Below are 24,325 nucleotides of genomic sequence, written 5' to 3' on the forward strand. Positions count from 1 at the left end.
AAACTTCCTGTGCCATGGGTTGTGTCTCCTAGGCAAAGAGTTCAGCACACGCTTGGCTCTTTGCAAATGCCACATTAACAGACGGCATTTTCAGTGGCCAGAACTTAAAAAGCACAATCCAAGGAACTGGAGTTCTCTGGGCATGAGCTGGGGGTGTGCTGGGGGATGCACAGGGAGGGACAGCACAAGAGGCAACAGAAATGGGTTGCAAGAGGGAAATTTGGGTTGGGTACTAGAAAAATGTCTTTCCCTGTGAGGGTGGTCAAGCACTGTACCAGGCTGACCAGAGACGCTGTGTAATCTGCAGCCTTGGAGATACTTAGAGCTCAGCTGGATGAGCCCCTGCGTCACTTGCTCTATGTTGGCTGTGCTTTGAGCAGGGGCTGGAACTGTATGTCATCCAAGCTCCTGCCTGACCTGCACAAGTCAGTGGTTTAATGACTCTGTGGTCAGTGCTGGCCAAGTCACAGTGATTCAAGAAGGCACCCCAAGGATGGAGATTAAGCTAAATTCTCCTCTGCTTTATAACTGTTAAATGAGAAGATGCAAGAATCCTCTTGCTCACCCGGGGACTGTGGGGAGCTACTTTGCATCAGGGACCTACAAGACTGTATCTGCTATTGCCTGTCTCTAAGCTACAACTTTATTAAAGCAGGACTTCTCATCTGGCTGATAGCTTATTTGCAAGAAGCGTGGTTCCAATCAGCTGTGGAGCACACTGTTCCTGCTCAGCAGATGACATTTAAGCAGGGATCTCAGAGCCATTGGGACCCTGCAGCAGCATTCTGTGGTCAGGGCATGAAGCTGAGCTGTGGGAAACCCATCTGCCTCTTTCAGACCAAATGGTGGGAGTGGGATGTCCCACCAGACAAGGAAGTCTCTTAACTCCCAGGTCATCCTCTCTTTGTCTCCAAGCTATGTAAAGAGCCTGTGGAAAGCGGGAGCCTGTGGAAAGCGAAACAACTCCAGCACAAGGGACTGCGAGCAACCCACCCCCAGAGAGCACAGAGACGCGGTCAGGATGCTGTGGAGGAGGCTGCAGACGTGGGTTTCCCTCAAGGGGTGAAAAAGCTGGCTTTGCATTGCCCACATCCTCTGCGACAGCCCTCAGCCCTGGGCATGGAGGCACCAGCATCCCCATGCATCCTGCCACTTCTTTGAGAGCAACCACAGCAGGAGGGGAACAGGCCTCTGGGGGTGTTTGCTGTGGGTCAGACAAGGGGCTCCATACCTTACAAAACCTATAGCTCTATATTGCTGCCAGAAAGACAAACCAAACAGTACCCCCAGCAGGAAGCGAGTGAGGGCATGGCAATGCTCAACACACCTTAGCTAGAGAGCAAACAAGAGAGAAGGAGGTGAGCAGGATTTGTGACTGTGACCCTTGAAGCTTTCCGCACATCTTACTCTATATAGGGGTAGTTTTCTGTGACTGTATTGCAACACCATAACCACCTTCTGCACTCAGAGGGGAGGGTGTGCTGTGCCTGTGCATTTCAAAGTAAAAATCAAGCACTAAACTGGTGAGAATAATAGACAAAAAGAGATGTCATAGAAAAGCAATAATATAAGAACTGAGCAGAGAAAGCATTTTCACAGGAACTGTCTGCTCTTTCCCTTTGGGTCAGTGTATTTGCCCAGCACATAAACAACATTGCTCACACAGCTCACAAGGAAATCTGACTGGCAGTGCAGGCTGCCCGGGTGGGGAGATATTTTTGTCTTAAGGCCCAAAAGAGGAACAAGCAATATTGAGCAGAGAGCATAGGTGAAATGGAGCTCCAAAGGGAGCCAGCTCCGGGGCAGCATGGTGAAGATGGGCAGGTTGCGCTGCGGGTGAGCAGCCTGGAGAGGTGGGAAAGTGGGAGGTGGAACAAGAGCCAGAGGTGGGAGAATGGAAGAAGAGGTGAGCCTGTGTTGATCCCATGAGGAGGGGAAGAGAAGGAGGAAGGCTGAGCTGAGTTGTGGGCAGAGGCTGCTCAGCCCAGAGTTCTAAATGTCAGGATAAGGAGCTTGATAAAATGTAGAAGGGAAAGGGAATGGGATGGCAGTGGAGGGAAGGGGCAGCCCCGCAGCTGGGGAGGGCACTGACACTGCTGGGTGTTGAGGGGACCTGCTGTGCCCAGCACAATGTGAGTGCCGAACAAGAGGGGAGGAGAGGCAGCAGTGCCAGAGTCCCAGGGTGGCGGGAGGTGACCTAACATCCTTGAGAGGCACTGGGTGCTGTGACAGTGGGCACAAACAGCCCTTTCAGGGACTTCAGCAGCAAACAGGAAGGAGGAGACAAAGCTGCAGCCAGAGAAGCCGCTTGGTTTCAAGGGAGATTTCCTCTGTCTTAGAAAGACCAAGGCAGCTAAATGGCTAGACCTGAGGGAAATGCAGCCTATGGATGGATAGGAGAGACCCACTGGCCCCTTGCAGGTAGGCCCACACTGGGAAGCAACACAGTAGAGTGATCTGGGTACAGCTCCCCCCTCTAATGACAGCTTCATTCCGTCTGTCATGCTGGCATCTTCTCAATGCTCAGGTCCTACTGCCACAAGCTTCCCTGATCTTTTTCCCCCAGGAAGAGGACGCCCCTCAGCATTTTGAGTTCAGCTTCACACACCCCAGCACCAGAGGAGAAGGTTTCCCTGTGATGGGCTCCCCTGGGGAGCTACCATCCAGATGTGGTCACTCAGCCTTACAAGAGAGCAGTGCCACTCACACCTTGGGCTGTCTCCCTCAGCATGGTCAACTCCTGTCCCACCCCATCCCATCCCACTTCCTCTTATCCCATCCTCAGGAATGAAGCAGCAGCCGTGGGAAGAGCTGGCTGTTCTGAGGAGGCAGCAATGCAAATGAGTTGCAGGAAAACGCAGGCTGAAGATCAACCATGAACACATCAACAGATGGGGGTGCAAATACCTGGTCCCAGGGAGCACATCTCCATCGGGTCACATCTCTGACCCTCTCTGCTACTGCCTCTACATCAGTGCTATGCAAGGTGTGGTAAAAGGTGCTACATGACCCAGGGAAGCCACCCGTTAATGGTTTTGAAGAAGAACTGTCACACATGGGCTTTCTTTGAGCTCTTGTCCAGATTTTTTCTCTGACACTAACAGCGATGGCTGCTGTCAGCATGTCTGCGCTGGGCAGCACTGGCAGGGGAGAAGGGGCTGTGGGTACCTTCCTTACTCTGAAAAGTATCCTGACCTGCTGGGCTAGGAGAAGTCCCCATGCAGCCTTGTCTGCCATACTGCTCTCACCCCCACTGTCAGCCAGCAAAGATAATGGGGGGGAAGTGTTGGTTTTCCAGCATGGATTATTTTCCTAAGGATTCCTAGCCTTTGTGAGTCAGTGGAGGTTTTTCTGCTGACTGTAAGGAATGAAATCCTAGCACTGAGACATTTAAACAATGTGTGCAGTGGTAAGGAATGCTGCTTTATCAGCTTTTAGGATACCATTTGGTTATAAGATAACTTTGATTAGAGTGGAAATACAGCTCAATACAATTTAAAGGCTACATCTTCACATGAAACAAGTGGGAACAGTTCTCTCTGTCCGAAAGGTTTGTAGTTCTGCAAAACAAAGTGCTAACCTGGCGTATGTTTAGCCCACTATGGGCTTAATTGAATCCTTTTGTCCATGAAAAGCATTTAAAGTTGGGCTTCGTGCTAGATGGCCATGATCCCACCATGAGGTTTTGTACACGGTGGTGCTTTGCCTTTCCTGGAGCTGACCACATGGGGTAATGTCAGTCACTGCACAGATTTCATAGTGCAGGGTCCCTGCCTCCCAGCTTTCCCACATGTCAAGCACTTCCATCCCACACCGTCAGAATAGCAGGTCAAGATATTCTCTAACAAATAGACAGCAAGTAAAAGCAAAGTTCAGGGTTTTATAAACCAACACTTTGTGTGCAGCTGAAGGAATTCTCTGGGTGGTTACAGCATAACTTAAAAATAGCCAGTCTGGGGGAAAGGGCTGCATTTACCTAGAAACATCCATTTTCCTGCAAAGAGAGTGCTTTTTCTGCGCTTTCTTGGAAAGAGCCTTCCAAATGGGACCATTCCAGCCGTCAAATGGGAAGGATTTTTCAAACCACACTAATGGATGGTGAGATAGAGACACTAAGTGCTGGTTTAGACCTTCTGGAGAAAGTCAGGACCCTGTTTAAATTCCATTAATGTCACTCCAGTCACTTGTGATTGTACTGAACAGCAAAGGGAAGAAAGATAAAGACAAAACAATTTTAAGCTTTTAAAACCCGCCACATTCTTCAAGAAAGTGGCATTTGCTTTAGAGTGGCTTTAAAGGGAAAGAAAGTGTGAAAGAACAAAACTTTCTTCACTGTTCCCAAATTATGGGCTGGACACAGGGACAACTGAGATGTGATTCGGTACTTGTTAGACACTGAGACTGACTGAGAGTTGCCCTGAGTGCTGCTGATGTGGGAAGAAAAGATGGTCAGATACCAGTGGGGAGCGTGGGGTGGGAAATGCCCCAGGTCCTCCTGCACCTCGGGAGAGCAGAGTAAACGGGATGAAAGTCATAGCAAAGCAAAGGGCTGGTGAGGAAGGCCATAAGAAATGGTTCCTGTCCAGAAGGAAAAGAAACAGTGGTCACAAGCTCAGAGACACCACAATGGCTTTCTGCAATGCATAAATGTCAGACTGAGTTTAAAATATTTGATCAGCCTCGTTCAGTCAGCCCGGCTCTGGCAATAAATGCACTGCACTACTTTTAATGTGTTTCCCTCGAATGATCACCCAGTAACAAGCACAAAAAGCTCCACAGTTGCAGTTCGAGATTTATTTTAACTTTGCAGGAAAGCAAAATCTCAGAATCGGAACAAAAAGCATGAAGGGACTGTGCGAAACCTGTTCCTAGATAAACGGGAAGTCAGATTATTTTGCTTTTTCCATCCTGGCAGGGCTGTTGGGATGCCACCCGAAGAGGACAGAGGATGTGTGGTCTAATGACTAACAAGGCCAGAGGAGTCTGAGTCCAGACACCGCCAGCATACAGAGACACCTCAGGCAAATCGCTAATTGCCTGTGACTTATTCCCATTTATCCGAGGGGCAGTGGCTCAGTCCCGGGAATGCAGTGAGCATTTAATCAATTAGGGCTCAACTGCTGCTTTGAAATCCTGCCTTCTGAAACATGTGGGGTAATTGTAGAAAGTCCTTTATTATTCTCATCAGCAGGGTCCGTGCCACAGTCTCACACATGAATAAGACCTTTCCCAAGCCTGGCTGGTCCTGCTCCCCATCTGGGTGACCTGCTGATGTGATGGTTCATAGCTAGAAGACGTGGCTGTGCTGCCCATCCCGAGCTGGAGCTTTCTTTGAGACCTGCCAGACAGAGCTGTGAGAGAGGGACCACAGGCAAGCTGAGAACAGACAACCACAAGACTGTGGTTGTTTTGCACTGATGAGAGAGGACATTCAGTTTGCAACCGCATGCCCCAGGGATGGCACTGAAAGGAAGCAAGGAGGCGTGGCTGTGTTCCTTGGAGGAAGGGACTTGCCATGGAGATGGAGATGGAGACAGAGATGGAGCAGACTGTGGTGGCTATGATCAATGGAAATATCAGTGGCCTTTAAAGCCCCGCTGTGCTCCAGCTGGATGGTGAGCTGGCAGCAGCAGTGATCTCTGTGCTGTCCTGTGCCTCTGGCAGCACCCATGTCCTGTGCTGCCCAGCGGGGAAGCAGCATCACCTGCAGGGACCCCAGCTGCTGTCCCAGGGTGCTGAGGAGTGAGCCCGTGCCCCCCAGGCAGTGCCCATGACAGCAGACAGCCACAGGGCTGGAAGGGGGCTATCAGCTGCGCGAAAGGAAGCCAAGTGAAATTGCTTAGGCGTCTCAGGTGAGAAGAAGGTGAACTATTATTACTGATAAGGCATTTTCCATCCAAGTAGGACATTTTAAAATGCGCTATTCCCAAACAAGCATTTCTCAGAAGCCTGAGCAAAACCAGAACCCACTGGTTCGAGCTCCTCCTGCCTCTTCCCCCAGCCTCGCTTCCCCCTCTGCCTTCTTTCAAGGAAGAAAGAAAAAATGTTGAAATGGGAAGCCTGCCATCAGGACTGAGATTTCATGTCCCAACAGCCTCAGTGGCCACACCAAACCCTGTGGGACCCTAGTGCCGAGGGTGTTACCCATAGGGGTGGTCATGCTGCGCCACAGGGCTGGTGGCTGCAGCCACTGCTGGGCTCTCCTGGGACCCAGAGGCTCCTGGAGGTGGCACCAAGTGGGATAGCGTCTCTACCTACCCACAAAGTGGTGGGAGTTGTGGGGATTGGGAGTGCTACGAAGGGCACCCTCCTCTTCCTCTAGGGGCTGTTCACCCTCAAGTGTGTTAGAAGGGAGCAGATGGCTTGAACCTTTTTCCCTGCTGTATTTGTGCTGTTTGCTGCTGAAATCAATGCCTTTGGCTATGGTTTTCCTTCTGTGGGACCGTTGCTCACCTTCAAAACTAGCACCCAAGTGCTCATTCTGCCTGGGGCAGCCTCAGTTTGGTAAGTGCCCAAGGAGGACGACCCTTCTACCTACTATGAAATGTCCTATGTGACATTTTGCCATGGCTCGCTGTGTCCAGATCACATGGCTGGGTTCAGAGCTAGTGACTCAGCCTTGATGCAAAATCACTGTGGCCAAAGCTCTTGCTGTGCTCTGCATCAAAGTGAGGGGCCAAAATAGTGACAGAGTTCTCCAGACCTGATAGCATCCACACTCCACGGTGCATGGCCAGGGTCAGCATAAATGGACCTTTCCCGGGAAACTGCTGATCCAGGAGAAAATTGTGCCTCCCAAGAGCAGAATAAAGCCTTGCTCTTCCCAGGCGAGGTGAGGGGATGTGCCAGAGCTCAGGTGAAGCAAACACCCTGCTGCTGTCGGTGGTTTTATGGCAGTGACGACTCTTAGGCTGTGAGGCAGCACCAAAACTGCATGTGCCTTTGAAACACCATACGTGGCCGGGGCCACCTTCTTCACCTTTGCTGGGCAAGATGCACGAACACAATGACTTCCCGTATTGCAGAGCTGCCTTCGTGCCAGGCCTTGCTCCTGCTGACGTCCGACGACAGGCTTGTCAGATAACCTCAGGGGTCAGCCTGCGGCCAGGGGAGAAAACACCGGCAGAGCGAGCGTTTGGTCGCTCCATTGCCTCAGCCCTTGGTGTATGTGGGAGCGGGGAGAGGCCAGTTGAGAAATACGAGGTCTCACAGAGAACTGCACTGACTCCCTGGGGAGCGTGCAGCAGGGAAACGCCATCAATCCACGTTTTCTAATGAATGGCACTGCCACATGGCTGCAAAAAGGAGAGTGGAACAGCGTAGAGGCTGTCTGATTACCTTCTCCCCGTCTCTCCTCTCCCCCCACTCTCTCCAGTTCATCCCAGGGATGCTGGGATTCACTTATTTCTCCCTCTGACCAGGCTGTGAGTGCCACTGTTTCTCATGGTGGAAGAGGCACATTTTAAGATGCCATTTACTCCCTGTTAGCTTTAGCAATTATTCCCCAAGGTACAGAGGAACTTTCCCTGGTAACACCCTTTTTTCCAGGGGCTGAGCCAGGACCCCTTTACAGCCATGATTAGTGCCAGGACCCATCAGAGGGCATCCCCTTGCTGTGACCCGTTTGTGTCATTCCCGCAGCAGACATGTGCCTCAGTGGCCTGGGGTACCCGGGGGTGGCTTTGCTGCGCTGCCCTGGGGAGAGGCACAGCTCCTGCATGAGGGTGGAGGTAGCTGGATTGCCTGGAAAACAGCGGGGGGAGGATTGAACTTTGTCAAAGGGCTGACTTCTGAGAGCTCCAGGCAATCCCTGCATGCTCCAAAGTGTTTCCGATGCTGTCTGTCAAGGGGGATGATGCAGCCCAAGCATATTTAATATGATCCAGAGAGCAAAGGGGAAAATAGTTTAGTGACAGGCAGCAGTTACTGCTATAAGTACCTCTGACAAAAATGTCCCTGTGTGACTGCAGGTCTTCATTTCTCAACCCCTCTTACAGCTCTGGGCAGGAAAACCATCCCACCTTTTCTGTTTCCTCCTGAAGGATTGCTGGCTGCCTCAGTGGAGAGAGGATTTGGGGGATTCTTCTTCTGGAAGAATCCTTCCGCTTTTGGGGACATACCACAAGCACAAACATACACATGCCATGCATATGTGAATAAGATAGTCGTGATTGCAGCTACCCTTTTCTTTTGGCTGTAAGCTCACTTCTCCCACAGCGTGCTTTCTCCTGCAGTTCACCCCACATCCTTCATCCCTCATCCTGTCTCCGCACAGGGCTTCCCTCACTCCTCTCTTAGCCTCAGACATGTAGGAGCTCCCCCACACCTCCTGTCCCCTCCATAGTCTGCACTGTGTACAGCATCCCACAGCTTGCCTCCTCACTTATGCGCCCTGAGATGTTCACCAGGCCCCAGTGAGACTGAACTGAAATGCCTTTATAAGCCTTTAAGGGGTACCACTCTACAGCCTGCAGCAGAAACAGTCTCTTGGGCTAAGGAGACCAAGTCTTGACTTGTCACCCCCAGCCCCAATGTTGTCTGTTACCTACCCCCATATAGATAGCAGACAACAGAGGGCTGAAAAACTGGTTATGAAAAGGCCACTCACAAACCCAAAGGCAACTAACTATGTTATTCTGCTTTGGGAAAGGTGCTGCCAGCCCACTAACCAGGGCAGAGGACAGTTACCACCCATTGTAAAAGCATGGCTGCCACCCCATGCTGGAGGCATCCTCTCCCAGCCAGCACTGAATGGTGTGTCGTGCCCCCTCAGATAACCCACCTGGGACAGGCTGAGCTCTGCTGTGATCCTACCAGGAGATACTGCTGGGAGGAGCTCACTGGGAAGAGGTCGTGTTTCCACAGTGCCCAAGTCAGCACTATAAAGCCACTCCTCAGGGAAGATTAATAATTTAGGGAAAAAGATAAAGTCTCTATTGTGTTCTGAGTAGAGTCTCATATTTACTTATCACGATAATGTCTGAGCCCCTTCTGGTAATGCACTCAGCTATCTGATGCACGTTTGGCATGTTTGTTCTCTTGCCCTCTCCCCAAAAAGAAAAGCATCAGCCTGCCCAATTGCTTGGACAATGGGAGGCACTTGCTGGTCACCATTTATCAGATACAAGATAGTCCTATTATAGGTATTCAGAGTAGGGTCTAACACCCCAAGGTAATCATGAACAGGAGCCACTCATGGCCCTTTGAAAGCTCAGAAACACAAACCCTTGGAGAAGGACTGTCAATCAGGTTGGTAGCTCTCCCTGCAATCTGGGGTATTTGCTGAACCCACATAGCTCACCGGGACTGATTTAGGCTCTTCAGCTTTCCACAGTGATTCCTGGAACTGTTCTAGGGTAGCTTTTCCTGGACAAGCCTGTGTGCAGCACCCCTGTCCCAGAGAACATATGACTCAGTTCATTCATCTCGGTTGAAGTGCCCAGGAGTAGAATATTGTGCTTTAAATTCATAGCTGGCACTAATACCAGATGGATTTTCTGTGTGGACAGGCGAAAACCAAGAGCACCCTGGAAACGTTCATAGTCAGCTCATAGTGTCGCAAAGGGGTAATAAGACATACACCTCAGCTCAGGAACAAGACCTAAGGTATGAACGTAAGTACAGACAGAAGTTAAAAGTGGGACGTGCTTTCCTTCCCGTTGGCTAAACCAAGGGGCTGCAACTCCTATGGGAAGTGCTTAATGAGAAAGGAAAGTGCGATTGATATCTAACTGAGTCTGTATTGAGCATATTTCATGAAACCAGCACACTGAGAGATCCCTTCTGAGAAGTCATGAAGTAGGGTGACCCGAAGCCAGCTGGTCTGCAGGAGTGCACAGTGCATAGCACAGTCGCTCACTCTCCGTTAGCTGGATGGAGGGAACAGCTTAGTCACAGTTAAGGGAACCATTCACAGGGAGCTGAAACCTTTACCTCCTGTTGCAACAGAGGAGCTGTTGTTTTTTTCTTGCCCACCACTTATGTCACCGCTTGTGCGTTTCAGACAACTCTTCCCCCACTTCCCAGCAAGCTTTCTGTGTCATTGAATCACGCCACTGATGTCCCTGCGGGGAGGTGCCCAAAAACTGGTATCTCACAGGGAACATTGCAAGTACCTTGGCTGAACAGCCACTGCAGAGCGAGTGAGTACATATTCATGAGGAGCTGATATCTGGGTAACGTGGTTTTCTCTTACTGAAACTGCAGCTCTTTATGAGAATCAGTAAGGGTCCTCCAGGGGCTTGACTCACTGGCCATGAGGTAAATGCCTTTCATCAGAGGCCAGAGGAAAAGTTCTCTAAGATCAAAGGAGACTCACACCGATCCCAGTGGGTTTTTATTTGGGGGTTAAGGGTCTGGGGTTAAAATGTCAGTTCTGTTCACAAGCTAAGGGTGGGTCAGTTCTGTCAAAGTCTTCCTGGCAGCAGAGCTCTTGTATCCAAGGGTTTGAAAACTAAAGACCTCTGAATAAAAGGATTGAAACCCACATTCCCCACCGCATGTGATACTGCATAGCGTGCCAGGGTCAGAAGAGATGATCTCATTCCCTCCTGCTGAAGCTGTTCTGCTTGACATAGATAAATTAAGTATTGATGCAAGTATTGATTACTGTTGTGTTACATATTGGAAAACTTATCCTCATCCTTCAGTGGACATTTTTCCACCTCACTATAATTAGATGCCCAGGCGGATACTCTTCCCACTGAGGAGGCAAGGCTGTCTTGACTCAGGCTGCTGGGGTCAAGACTCAGGCTGCTGGGCAAGGCAGTAGCAGCAGGCACAATTGCGTTAGTAAGCAGAGGGAGAACACTGCCCAGGACAAGGAGCACTGGCAGCGAGGTGCTGGGTTGTGTTTAGAGGCTGTGCTTGAAGAGCACAGTGAGTGCAAGGGGGAGGATAACCTCTGAGAGGGTTACTGTGCATGGGAAATCACTGGTTGGGACTGGGAAGATCCCAAGTAGGATGTTTCTAAGGAAAAGGCTCCTCTGGCATTGTGACTCTGGGTGTGACTTTTCAACAGTGTTTATGAAGCCATTATATGAGGCCATATCTACAAGGGGAGTATTTTACCAGCCTGGATTCAACAATACTGGCAAGGCACATGGTTTGTTCTGCACTTTGGGGCAACACAGTACAGCCACACACATCTCTCTGAGCAAAGCGGAGTAAACTGTTCCAGTGAGTTGGTCACTGTGCTTTTGCTTAGGGAGTTTGTAGCTGTCTTGGTGAAGATCGCACCTCTTTATACCCTAGCTTTACCCAGAAGGTCTGTAGGATAGACATGGTCTTCATTAATCACATCCTCTACCTGCGTGCCTTTTGAAAACACCTTAATGCTTCTACATTTTGGAAGCCCTTCATGCGGAGAATGCATACAAAGTGGAGTCAGAGTCCTAGAAATACTAAAGCTCCCAAAACAGAGGAGGGCAAAACAGTTTCTCCCGCTGTGTGGGTTGATCTATGTCCTTTTCAGATTTTGCTCTGAATCACAATGTTAATACAGGTCTTATAGCACAGAGACATTTTCGGTAGAAACTGAGTAGTTTCAGTGAAAGTGATGTACAAATGCAGAAGCTTCATATCTATGAGGCAAAATTAACAGGAAATGTGGTTTTGGTCAAAATACCTGATTTTGATCAAAAATAGATTTTTCAATGAGACTGCAATTAAGGTACACCTACATTGGAGGTGAATCTGCCTGGACCACTATCAAAGCCTAGCAGCCATCTGCCCTGTGGTTCTGACCTGGTGTCATTGACAGTCTCTCTGGGCTGTTTGATATGGGTCATGGGGCTGTGTGCCAACGCCGTTCACTGGCATGGGGTGCATTCACTTCAGAAATAGGAAGTAACCAACAGGTCAGATAAGAATGGTCACATGTTATTCACAAGCAGAGAAAACAAAACTTAAATAAGCCTTTTTTTTGTAACATAATGTAAACTAAATCTCTGCTTTCTGCCACTAAAGCATCCTTGAGTGTTTACTGGCAGTGAGGGAGACAGATGAAACATTCTGCAGTTTCCCAGCCTGTCTGTAGGGTTAATATTTGCACATGGTGAGCTTTTTTCTTCTTTTTTTCTCTCTTTCCCAAAATCAACTGAGAGGTGCATGACTTCTCATTGCAAACATCACCGTTTTCTGCAATCCTGCCAGAATCAATAGATTCCAGCAATGCTGCTGATGGGGAGATGTGTTAGTGAAACAAACTCGCTGCAGTCTGTTTTCAACGCTTTTGGCGTGTATGCTCTCATTGGAGAAGAGCGCAGGGAGGGATATGAAACAAAACCACAAAACTCATTTTACGTGACACCTTATCCCACCCAGAAGCAAAGAAGCACTTAAATCCTCACAGTCGCTCTCTGAATGGTGCTTCTGTCAACAGTTGAAAGCAACATTGCCTAAAGTGGCATTTATCTTTGGGGCTATCTATCAGATTCCTTTCTAATTTTGTTACACGCATACTTCTTGCTGTTTACGCCGTACATGGTTAAAGGGAATCTTTGTTAGTTCTCCGCAGGTTATGACAAGGTCAGGACTGAGCACCGTACATCCTTTCGCTTGCTAAATATCAGGCCTTTAATCCCAAAGGCACCATCGTGGAGGTGGAAATGCACTACAAGGATACCTTCTCTCCAGCCTGCCCGTAAGGTTACCTCTGCAGACAAAGCCTGGCAGACACATGGGAAGCCTTCTCTGGAAGACTGCCCTGAGATCTGCAGCATAAGGACGAGTTTATGTGGGATTTCAGGCAGAAATAAGCCACTTTCTTCCTGCTTTAGGTTTATGTTTAAAGAGCATCAAGAAGGGATTTATCCTTGTGCTGACCTATCCTGGACTTCTGAGACAGGCAAAGCACTGGAGTGACCTGGATGGTTGTCCCACCTCTGGCCAGGGCTGCACAAGGTGTCCTTGTCAACTCACAGCCCTGCTCCATTTCCCCAAGATGTCCAGGGTTGTCTCTTTCGCTGGCCATTTTGAGAATGACCACACAATACTTACACATAATTAATTTGCAGCCCATTAAAACTTGAAGGCAAATCCTGCTGCTATTGGCTTGTCAGTGGACAAATTTTGGCTTAGCTGTGGTGGCAGAGAGATGTGTTATGATTTAGGTGTTCAATAGCTTCTTGTCTCTGGCCCAACAGACAAAAATTAGGACCTTGATGAACAACATCAACCATTCCTAGTGCATTACATGAATGTGTGTGCCGAGGAGGCTGCACCTCCCTTCCCTCCACTGCCCCTAGGAGGAAGGCCCAAGTGCTATGCAGTGTCACAGCAGTAGCAGTAAGTTGCCTTAGAAGACAAGCCATCGTCTGCCACTGCTGTTTGAGACAGACAGTCTCAGTATGCAGACCCACAGCCAGCCTGGGAAAGCACTTGGCAAAGATGGAGCAAGCCCACCCTTTAAGCCAGCACACAGGAAGCTGAGTCTCTGTGGTCAGTTCATCCTCAGGAGCTCCCTGTCCTCTGCCACTGAGAGGCAGAAAACGGAAGAACTGAGCAGGGAATCAGTTGCACAGAGAAAAGCCATTCGATGTTGAATGCTGTCCCAGGCTTCTTAACCATCTGATACACAGATGCACGGAGAACCCCTTCTATAAAGATACCTCCATGCATGTCCCACTCACCATGCAAAACGTCAGGCTACAATGAACTGTCAGAATGGGGGAACTGAGTCTAGATTTTGGGGCAAAAGTTTACTTACGATCCCCCACTTGAGGAGACAGACGAATAACCCACATTGACAAAAGATCTGCAGGAACAAGAGAAAACACCATGGATGGTTGAAAGCCTGCATGTTCCTCAGCTATCCAAACTTCTCCGTCTCCTTGAAGGACCATGAGAGCTTGATTGATTCCTCTGGCTGCAGGAGAGGAGGTGAGGGGGGAACAGCTTTAACACCTCTGACTGCAATCGGTGAGCAGGCATGGTTTGCATCTCATGAATTTCAGTAGGAGTCTGATAGAAACAGAAAGCTCCCTAGCTGTTTATGGTGCACAAACAGCTGCTCGAGAGGAGAAACATCTCTGCAACAGATGAGTCTGTCATAAAAGTCATCCCTAGATTTTCAGGAATTTCTGGTGGTATCCCTATAGAAATCCCTTCTATACCACAGCTGTCTGAGCCAGGCTGAGAGCAAACATACACCCTCTATCTCAGATGCCTGTAAATCTGATAGAGAAGGCAAAATTAACACCAGGCTGGCTGAATTAACTTCAGTGAAGTTACTTCTTTTGATTTATGCCTGTGTGCCCAGGAGAAGAAACAAGATCTCTAAGCTCTATCTAATTCACCATGTCTCGGTTTTGTAGCACTAAAGAAGATTAATGAATATGCACTAAACGAGGAACAAATGTATGTGAACAGCTTCATGGATAAATGGTTAAATTCTGGTCTGTTTCACAGTGCTGCAAGTCTTATAGACAGCATTACCACTGGTGGCACCTCTCCAGGAGAGATTTGCTGGTCTGACAAACTTCATACTTACACCAAGGTAAGCTGGAGCAAAATATGGACAGCACAATTGGGCAAACAGCAAATGAGCTGAGACATCCCTGTTCCGTAGCCACTTGCAGAGGATAACACTGCCAGCAATCCCATTTATTCACTCCTGTGCAGTAGGCACCAAAATCTTGTAGGAGCCATTAAAATCTGGCAAGGGGCATTTAATGGGCACCAACAAAATGAGATGACTGCATTTAACAATTAGGAGAACTATTAATCCACATATGTCATGGGGAGGAACAGCAGCCTTTCTCCTACGTGAGCAGTCTCACAGAGTTTTTCTCAGCCCTTTGAAATGTTTATGTGCACACTGATGTGCCTATGTGGGTGTGTAACCATGCCTCTGTGCAGAGTGGGACATACAGTGAGACACGTCTTCATTGAAGACAGGGTCACTTATAAAGGGGTTGAGTCTTCTTTCTAATCTTTCCCTGACCACAGCAAACATTTCAGGGCTGTGAGAACTTCCTTTGCTACTCGTGTGCCTGGTAAGGACACACTTCTGAATAGCAACCACAGGCGAGAATTGCCCTCACCAGCAGCCTTGCCCCACCAGTGCTCCGTTCTCCTGCATAGTCTCTGCTATAGCACTTTATGGTAACTGGCTTTTGCTACTTCACCCCCCAGGAAAGCCAAGGCAACATTCTACTGCTAAGCCCTGTGTGTGCCCGTGGGCAGCTGACGGGGACTTCTTTCTGACAGGAACTGGGAGTAGGATGGGTGGAAAAGCTGCACAGCCACGTGCTCCGGGCTTGTAGGAACGACAGCGGTGGGAATCAATAAACAGAACAGGAGGATGAATGCACATGTCCACGCTCCCTGGAAATCCCTAGGCTGCCAGTACAGCCTGCCTCGGGAAGAGTTAAAAGCGGAGCTCTGGAAAGTTTGGCCAGATGACTTCCTGATGGAGTTTATACAAGTATAGTGTGCACAAGGCCGTATGTGCCTACGTGCCACTTCTCCCGGCGCAGCCTGAGCCGAGCAGAGGGAGGAAAAAAAAATAAATAAAAACATCACAGATGGGTGCAGGCTGGAAACAAGCATCTGATGAATGTGCGGGGTCATCGCACCCCTGTCACTGCAAACCCGACGGACAAATCCGTGCGATGCCTCCTCTGCTATGTAGCCCCCTTGCCGCACAGCAAGAGTGCAGAGGGCAGAGGCAGGGGTGAGACAGGGCAAAAGGGAGGCAGAAGAGAACATGAGCACGAGGAATTTGCAGTATCCCAAACCAGCTGGCAATTGCTCAGCTCTCGAGACATCATCAGCATTCAGGGAGATAATGCATTTACTGGGATGGCCGGGCAATACAGGGGTGATGCAGAGGTGATGCCAGGGAGACTGCAGAGAGATTCCAGGTTGACGCTGGGGTGATGTCTGCAGGCGCAGTCAGGAAGTATGATGGTATGCAGGTACATACACACGAGCTGGTGTCATAAGACCTAGCCTGGATAAAAATGTCAGTCAAACACTAGCAAAAGGTTGTTAGCACGGATTGTGCAAACCTGTGCAGGACTTTGGTACCTAAACTATCCCCTCTTCCCCACTAGCTGTGCATGTGCTGTCTAGATGGCAAGCCCTCAGGGTTACCTTAATGCACTCATTCGCACGTCTGACTATGGAGTTGTGATAGCCAGAGCTGCTAACCACAAGGAAAATGAAATTGCAGAGGCACAGGAAACTAGTTCTAACTACCACGGTTTCTTCCAGGGAAGGACTTGCAAAGATGGCTAATGATGTCTTTAGCTTTCCTGTAGCTGGTTATCCTGTACCCCTTTCAGCCTGGGCTGTTCCCTGGGAATTAGTTGTTGCACCCAAGTGGACAGTAGTTCATGCAGTGATTTACAACAAACTTATCTTCTAACGCCTTACTCCAGCTTTGGTTTATAGTTAAGACTTCAGTATTGTAGCTCTATGGAAGTGGAGGCATCTCCTAAGAATTCTTTCACGTGTGTAAGAGTAGAGGAATGTAGAACTGGCATGGGACCCAAAGCAACACTTGAAATTATCAGCCTCAACTGCCTTGAGACTGCGAGCCTTTACTACTATGTGCTGATCAGGGGCCCTTGCTGGCCTCTTAAAAGAGAGGAGCAGGGCCTGACTGATAGACTGGCCTGCTCTAGACCGGTCAGTAAGGAGGCAAACTTCGTATTACTCACATTTAGCAGTAGATCAACCTTACTCTCAATTACGCCATTTCTCCAGAGTGCATTTGCCTCCTCCTCCTCCTCCTTCAGAGCAGGGTTAGAGGGCACCATCTATGAAAGGATTAAGCATCCGTCCTGTTAGGGATGCTTAGTCAGTGAACCCGTGCTTCTCATTGCATGCTTTCAACCTGCCGTCATTTGATAATCTTGTGGAAGGGTTTACAAGTTTGTGCTGTCTCAGAAATTTCTGCCTGTTCATTGCAGCTGTACTCAGAGGGGATGCTCTGTGCGCAGTAAGTCTCTTAGTGAAGCCATGACTAATTGCACCAAGAGGTCAAAAGAAGAGCTACTGTTGCAAACCCTGCCTGCCTTCCCAGAGTCAAGCCAGGTTGCTTACAGATCCATCACCAAGAACTAAGAAGCTGCAGACAGAATTCACACGATGTGAAGCAAAAGTAAAAATTAAATAAAATTCTTTTCCCAATAGTTGTGCTGACTTTGGAAAGTAAAAGATGTAAATAGTAGAAACTTGCCATCTAAATAAAGTGAGCATATTCACTGGTTTCTTTTAGATCAAAATGCTAACACTGAATGCTGTCATTTGAGCAACCAGATTCCAAAAGTAATGTTACTTTATTCAGCTGGATCCTATTTTATTTTATTTAGTTTAAATTGAGCCCACAGCCTTATCTTTGACTGGAGCAACCACAAGTCTTAAATTCTGAAGCGTGATTCCCTGGAAAGCAGCTTTGACTTCTGACTTACTCCAACCCCTTCCTGGGTATTCCCATCTTTACACTTCTGCCAAAGACCTCTGCCATTTCCATCTTGTTTCTCTAATGCCCAAAGCAAAAGAAACCTGTTGTGTTACAGTCTGCAGTGCTGGTAAGAGAATCAGAAGGAAGATGTGTTACATTTTGCACAGGTAGCAAGACGCCTGCTACAGATGAGAAGTCATGGAGCTGATTTTTGCATCATATTGCAGCAGATTCAGAGCTGATTTTCTACCTTTTATCACCCTCCCCACAGATTAGCACAGGATCAAGCCAAGATAATTATGGTTATGATGAAATGAGATAGCAGAAAAGAAGTGATTTCATCTCAATGCAAGCACTTCACACACTGGGCTGTCTCCCAATTGAGCTAACGTGTTAAAGAACAGAGCTTGTTTACCTGTGTGTAACTTAATCTACTCTGGGTACACAGCCCACATTGCACTGCAACCAGCAGTGTCCCTGCTCCCCAGCTGCAGCCTGAAACACAAGTGGGGAGCAGAGAGCATGTTTCAGACTCCCTACCAGAATGACAGACACCTAATGCCAGTCACGACAGTAGTCTCCCTGTTTGGGTGGGAAGGACAGGCAGCATCAAACAACGAGCAGATTCATACCAGATTTATTCAAAACCCTAAGAATCAGATCCATCTTTCCTAAGAGACAAGCTCCTTTTCCAAAAAGAAGAGTGAATTAAGGTCAAATACTTTCAATCCTAAGCAACATAAAATGAAGAATAACAAAGTTTGGTTGGCATCCCATGTGGTTTACCAGTGGTGCCTGGGTTAGCAGGAGGAATGCAGCGTTCGCCTGCACAATGCAAAGGCCAGTAAGTCCTGTCGCAACACCGCGTGGCAGTGGAATGACACCAGGTCACATTACATGGGAGTGTGCCACGCAGAAAAGGTCATACCCTGGGCTCCAACCCAGCCTGCCCCACTTGGAAAGTGCATTTCTACACCCAGGGCTGGATGCCTTACTCTGGAAAATGCCTGCTTAAGCTTAGCTCAGGCTCTGGGCCGCAGGCAAATGCCACCTGAGCCCCCGGCAGCAGCTGATCTCCAGCAGGAAATCTCTGAGTAAGCACAGGCAGAAGGGAAAAATAAAGGAATTGAGAGGGAGGGCTCGTTTCTTAGAAAGAAAAGAGGAACAGGTCACTGTGGGTCTGGCCAGCTGATACAGGGTGTTTCACAAACACCAGACCCATATGAACTGAAGTGGGTGCCAAGACCTGTCCAGAAATGAGCGTAACTCTCCTAGGAAAACCACAGCTAACAGCCTCCCTTGCAGCACAACTTCTCCCTCTCTTTCTTCCTTTTGGGGTATTTCCTGAGCTGCTGCAAGCTAAAGGTAGATGCACAAGGGATGGCAGATACCAGTAGTGCCTGGCAGTGCCGCCATGGATATAACCAGTCCTGTCTGTGTCCTCCCCACCTGCTATACATTGGTGTGTTATAAACCAGCAAAGCTGTGCCCTTGCAGGCACCAGCTCTCTGTGACATGGCTCTGTGTCCCTTGCCCATCCATTAACCCCTTGCAATAGCAGTGAGGCTGGTTTCTGCCCAGTTCCATAACCCCTGGGAAATGGTGAGCGATGTGGTCCCCAAAGCTCTTTTGTTCACTCAACCATTGGTACCCAAAGGAGTGCACTCCCTCTGCCCTGCCTAATTTGTTAGTTTTGTACCACCAGAGTCTTACTAAGGGATAAGCTTTGGCTTATCCCCATTTATTAAAATGATTACCAGTTTGAATACTTGCAGACCTGCTGGTCTTGCTGCTGCAGCAGGTTGGAAAGGGAAGCACATCCTGAATTCCTCTAGTTTTTGGGATGTACAACAGGGCTTGTATGGCTAGCAATGAGGTCTAGTACATCTAAGGAGTGGTGTGGTTCAGTGCTCAAGCTGTAACACATAAAACCTGGCTTAAGGCAGGTAAAAGGGAATGTAGTCACTAAACCCCTCACACTGCCCATCTCTAAAACTGCAGCATGGCTTGTCTTTCAGACAAGGTGCAACACAGTCATTTGCATCTGTTAGTGAGGCAGAGGGAGGACACTTGAGCTTCTCACAAGGGCATGCTTCTCACCCATTTGGCACCTGTGCAAAGGGTGATGCCCTGGCAGAATAACTGAGCCATCAAGGAGACACATTGTCATGTGGTCTGACCCTAAAATGAGATATCGGCTCTCTACAGGCCACACAATCTCTGCTTTCACACGCTAGCACCTTCCACATCCCCTTTTGTCTTTCCTCATACAACTGCTGCAGCAAGCACAGCACCTGCACCCCAGTATCCCAAATGCATCTGCCTTCCCTGTACTGAGCATTTAGACTAGGACACTTGGCTCAAAGCCTAGGCTGCTTGAACTGGGCTGCAGATGAGGTCCTGCCTCTGCTGAAGCCAATGGCCATTTAACTTTGGTTTCAACAGGGAGCTCATTTTTCCCTATAGAGTGATGACTCGCTGCTTGCCAGCAACCCTGCAGGACATCAGGTAGAGCATACATCCACTCTCATCCCCATCCTGCTCTGAGAAGCAACTTTTTCAATCCTCAGTTTCCCCCACAATATCTCAAAGAAGCCCAAGTTGAAAATGTACCTTCCCCTTCTTTACGAAGTTCTTTGATACAGATATCTAAAATACAACATAAGAGCTAACACTGACCTTCACTTTCCTTTACTGTGTCCAGACATATTTAATGCCTATTTATGGCAACCTGGTCATTAGCACTACAAGAACAAATTCAGCACAAAGAAAGCTTTAAACCACTGAAGTGGGGTGTGCCGGGCTGCCAGGACAGCTATTGTACAATACTTTCCTCCTTGCCCTATCAAAAGACAAAAGCTGCATTTGATGATTAAAGACACAGAGACCAGAAAAGCAACAAAAAAGGAATTCCTCTTGCAAGAAAGGAATTCCATATTTCCTAAACCCCACGTTTCTCCTTTCTTTCGTGCTGCTACCACCACAAGGGGATCAGAGCAGGGCTCTTCCCCCAGCTTCCAGTTCACCTCTTGCAGCCCCTCAAGTCAGTCCTGGGCTAAGCTATCCCAGTAGTGTTAAGAAAGCTTGCGATGTGTGCATTTTTTTTTTTTGCTGTTCTGTTTTCAGATAAACAACGGAGCAGGCAGCTGATGTGGGATGTGGGCAGTCTCTGTGTCAGGCAGGGAGCTGCTGCCACTTGCTGGCATCCTGTCATGTAGAGGTGAAAAGGTTTTTCCCTCTGCATGTCTTCCCATGGAAGGTTTCAAGGATGAAAATGCATTGAAAGGAGGTGATGCACCTTCTGCTGAGCTTGGCGTAATTGTTCGTTTATGTTTCAGGTTCTCTCATGGCTCACTTTGCATCCATAGGCCTTACTATTGCACATTTCCTTTTATTTTCTCTTCATCCCTCTTCCTGGAGCAGGGCTGCTTAGTTCTAGTGCTAGAGCCAGGGGAAGACCAGATGCTTTTGCCTCAGTGAAACTCAGAGACAATGAGAAGATCTGAGTTAACCAGATCTTTCATAACTCTCCCTCTGAACTAAAATCAGGCTGGAATATGATATTTATGTTCAGACGTGCATCTGAACAACAGTGAGACTGCTTCAAAGAGAAAAAGTACCCTAAGAATCCTATTATGAAAACATAATGTCCTGGTGGGTTTAGTGGTAGCAGTTTGATGTCCCTTGAAAACACATGCACAGGCTCCCACTGTATGTACGCTATATATTTATTTTGTCACTACATCATTTCTTGCCTTTCATTCAATTCCATTTCAAAATGTCCATCTGCATACACTGCTGGCAACACAACGAAGCAGCTCCAGTCTCGGTCTTAGTCATCAGTCCTAGGGATGTACTCACAACTCTGTATGAACAATGCTGGGGAACACACAGGGTTAATAGTATTTTCCAGCTGGGATATTACAGAAATGAAAATCCATACCCTTCTCAAAAAGGCACTAGGTTGGGCAAGTGGATGCAGTAAGGAAAATAAAAATGCAAAATAAGACTAGATCTTACAAAAGAAGTACTTTACTTGGGGTAAATATCTTGCCCTGCAGATATGTGGAGGATGCTGTGCTACCCCAACAGACATCTTATGGCACCCACATTTCCTGGGAGAAGAGGCTTAGAGTTGCACTCAATCATCTTAAAGGCCTTTTTCAACTTAAATGATTCCATGATTTTATGGTTGACACAAATAAGCTGTAAAGAGGGGATTCATTCCTTCCAGAAAGAGCATCACAAAATGACTGGGGGACACCTTTCTACTGAGGAGGTGAAACTATCCTGTGGATCATGTAAGCCCAAGGCATACCAGTCCCGAGAAAACTGATTGTTTTCTGACTGTTGGTTTAGCTAGAGATTAGATAAAGCTAAAATAATGCAGTTCAGTCATACTATCTAGCTTAGATTCTCAACACAAAGATAAGAATTCTGACAGAAAGTTACAGACTCACTCCAGCAGAAGTCAAGGGAAGGGAGAGCATTTGAACCACTAACTCAAAGGGTCCTTTTTTACAAAGCAAACCTGAATTGCAAGCTGATATCTGGTCCATGCTCACAACAGCCTTTGCTTGGCAGACCACGAGTATCACCCTGCGAAAAGCCCCAGAAACAGTTTCTCAAGCATGTCCTTTTATGGTCCCAAACATCTATTTTCTGTATTCATTTGCAAATATTCTGCAGTGTGTTGGGGCTGGCCTTTTATCACTGGGGGAAAATATCAATCCACTTACATATATGTTCACAGATTCATGATGATTTTGCAAATGACTTACCAGAAACCTTCAGGGTCACAGTGACCCATACCTATGACCCATAGGTATTAATGGTAGCCCCATTCACAAAAATCTTATCAAACCCAGCTTACTTTCCAAGCAGATTCTGAGCAAATGAATTAATGCATCATGAGCCCTTTTTGACTTTCACCCAATTTACAAACACAATGCCATCTTCTGTGTCAGAGCAAATAATTCCTGTTTCTATTACACTGATCAACCAAGTTCCCAATGAGCCCAGAGTCTAATTCTTCCTGAAGCCTTCTTAGAAGTCAAAGTCCTGCCTGGTTATACCACTATAGCCACCCAAAACATTTGCATGGTCAAGCGGCAGCCAAATGGAAAAGAAATGGACTCAAACCAGGATGGTGATTGAGGGAGAGAAAAATACTAAGCAGCAGGGACAACTGCCTCAAGCTCCCCAAAACACCTCTGGAAATAGGATTAAATAATAAAAAAGTACCTCGAAGTTTGAAGCACTTCAAGACTGTGAATGAAAGTGGGCAACATGAGGGAGAGGAAGGGAGCTAGGTGAAGGCAGAAGCAGTTTATTGAGCCCTTCCCCAGAGAAAACAAAGCCCATAACCCAGGGTTGAGGATAGCGAGGCAAAATGCAGCAGAGAGAAGATGAGCAAAAGGAGAGGCTGGGGCCACCTGATGTCCAGAGCTACAGCCACAGTGTCAGTGGGAGTGAGGCCAAAATGACATTAAAACGGCAGAAGTGCTGTCAAAATAGCATTCCCCTGGCTGAAATGCCATGAGTCTGAGGGTCAGCTATAGGCCAGATACTGCAACCGAGTCAGGCAGCTCCCAGGGACACACGTTCCATGTTCCAGCACACCCAGCAGATCTAACTTTGGCTACGCCTCCTGTTATCGCACCCAGCGCTTTTGTCAAACCACCCAATGGGTCCACAGCGCCTTTCTGCGGGACAGCAGTGTCACTGGAAGAGCATGGCTTGTGCAGCAAGAGCCAGGGGACATGAGTTAGTACTTGGCAAAACTACCCCTGCTCTAACTCTGTTGCATTTGTAGCCAAGGAGCCGAGCACATCCCTCCCAGCACAGCAAAGACAGGGCTCTCAAGGAAAAGGAGCAGCTGAGAAGAGGAAGGCATTCAAAATGACCAGACAAGGCTGTCCATGCTGCCAGTGGAGTTGGCTAGGGGAGCAGAAAGGGTAAATGGGAAGAAATAATGATCAGTTAAAGTATTTGTAATACATGTGGAATAGAAGAAAATAGAAAAGGGGATAAATTACAGCATGCTAAGATTGAAAATAGTAATTTCCACTTTCCCTTTATAACACACTTCCTCACACACACAACTTTCTGCCCGTTTTCCTACAGAAACAAAGCACTGATCCCCTTTCCTCCAACTTCGATAACGTTTGAACTTATTGGACAATTTTTATTAAATTTACTGAGAGGCAATGATATCAAAGACATTTCATTCCCGTAAGAGTTCATTCCTAGGCAGAGAAAAGGATTTGTCTTACTTGAGAGACCAGTATAAACTCACTGTTTGCCAAGCAACAGAGACCTCAGGTGTGTACGTGTCTCTGCAGGGGTGAGGAAAAAAGGGGATGAGAGTGGTGTCCAAACAACACGAACAGCTCTGGCCAAGCTCATACGGTCTTAGACATTGAGGCCAGCCAAACACTAGACATGCTGTCTTGCTGGTATTGTGTTTGGGAGACATGCTACTTGCAATGGCGCAAGACAAGCTCTCCTTTTGCTTGCATGTGCATCACAGGTTTCAATTATGCCCTCAGGTAGGGTCAGTGCTTGTGCTGAGGTTGGGGGAGCTCTGTCCTAACTCCTAACACCCACCTGCAGGCACCCGCCTGCCCTTTCTCCCTGGGGGCAGAGCACTTTCCTGCTGCTGAAGCACAAGTATGAAGCTCCCACCTTCAGGCCATTTGACATGGGTGCTCTCCTCCTGCTTTTTAGCTGTATATAGGCAGTGCTAACAAACAGCCTGCATAAAGCACCGGAACAGGAATGGAAAATGTAACTGAATGATCATATGCCTGGTAGGAGGCCAAATGCTGACAGCGAAAAAGCCTATATGGGCTTGTTAACCTACTGAAATATCATAACTCTTTCCCCACCAGCACATTCATACATGACTTC

The 24,325-nt window shown here is 48.0% G+C and overlaps 1 protein-coding gene and 1 long non-coding RNA gene across 2 annotated transcripts in view; both read left to right on the plus strand.

The window, feature by feature from the left end:
- The window catches only part of RRP1B (ribosomal RNA processing 1B), a 158,547-nt gene that overhangs the window by 30,563 nt on the left and 103,659 nt on the right, over positions 1-24,325 (plus strand). The window lies entirely within an intron of this gene.
- Positions 10,057-17,100, plus strand: LOC136012613 (uncharacterized). The gene is made up of 3 exons (XR_010611854.1): positions 10,057-10,142; positions 14,410-14,497; positions 16,920-17,100. It is a non-coding gene; the product is annotated as an uncharacterized LOC136012613 (long non-coding RNA).

The sequence above is a fragment of the Lathamus discolor genome, chromosome 4 (genome assembly GCF_037157495.1).
Source record: "Lathamus discolor isolate bLatDis1 chromosome 4, bLatDis1.hap1, whole genome shotgun sequence".
NCBI classification, from domain to species: domain Eukaryota; kingdom Metazoa; phylum Chordata; class Aves; order Psittaciformes; family Psittacidae; genus Lathamus; species Lathamus discolor.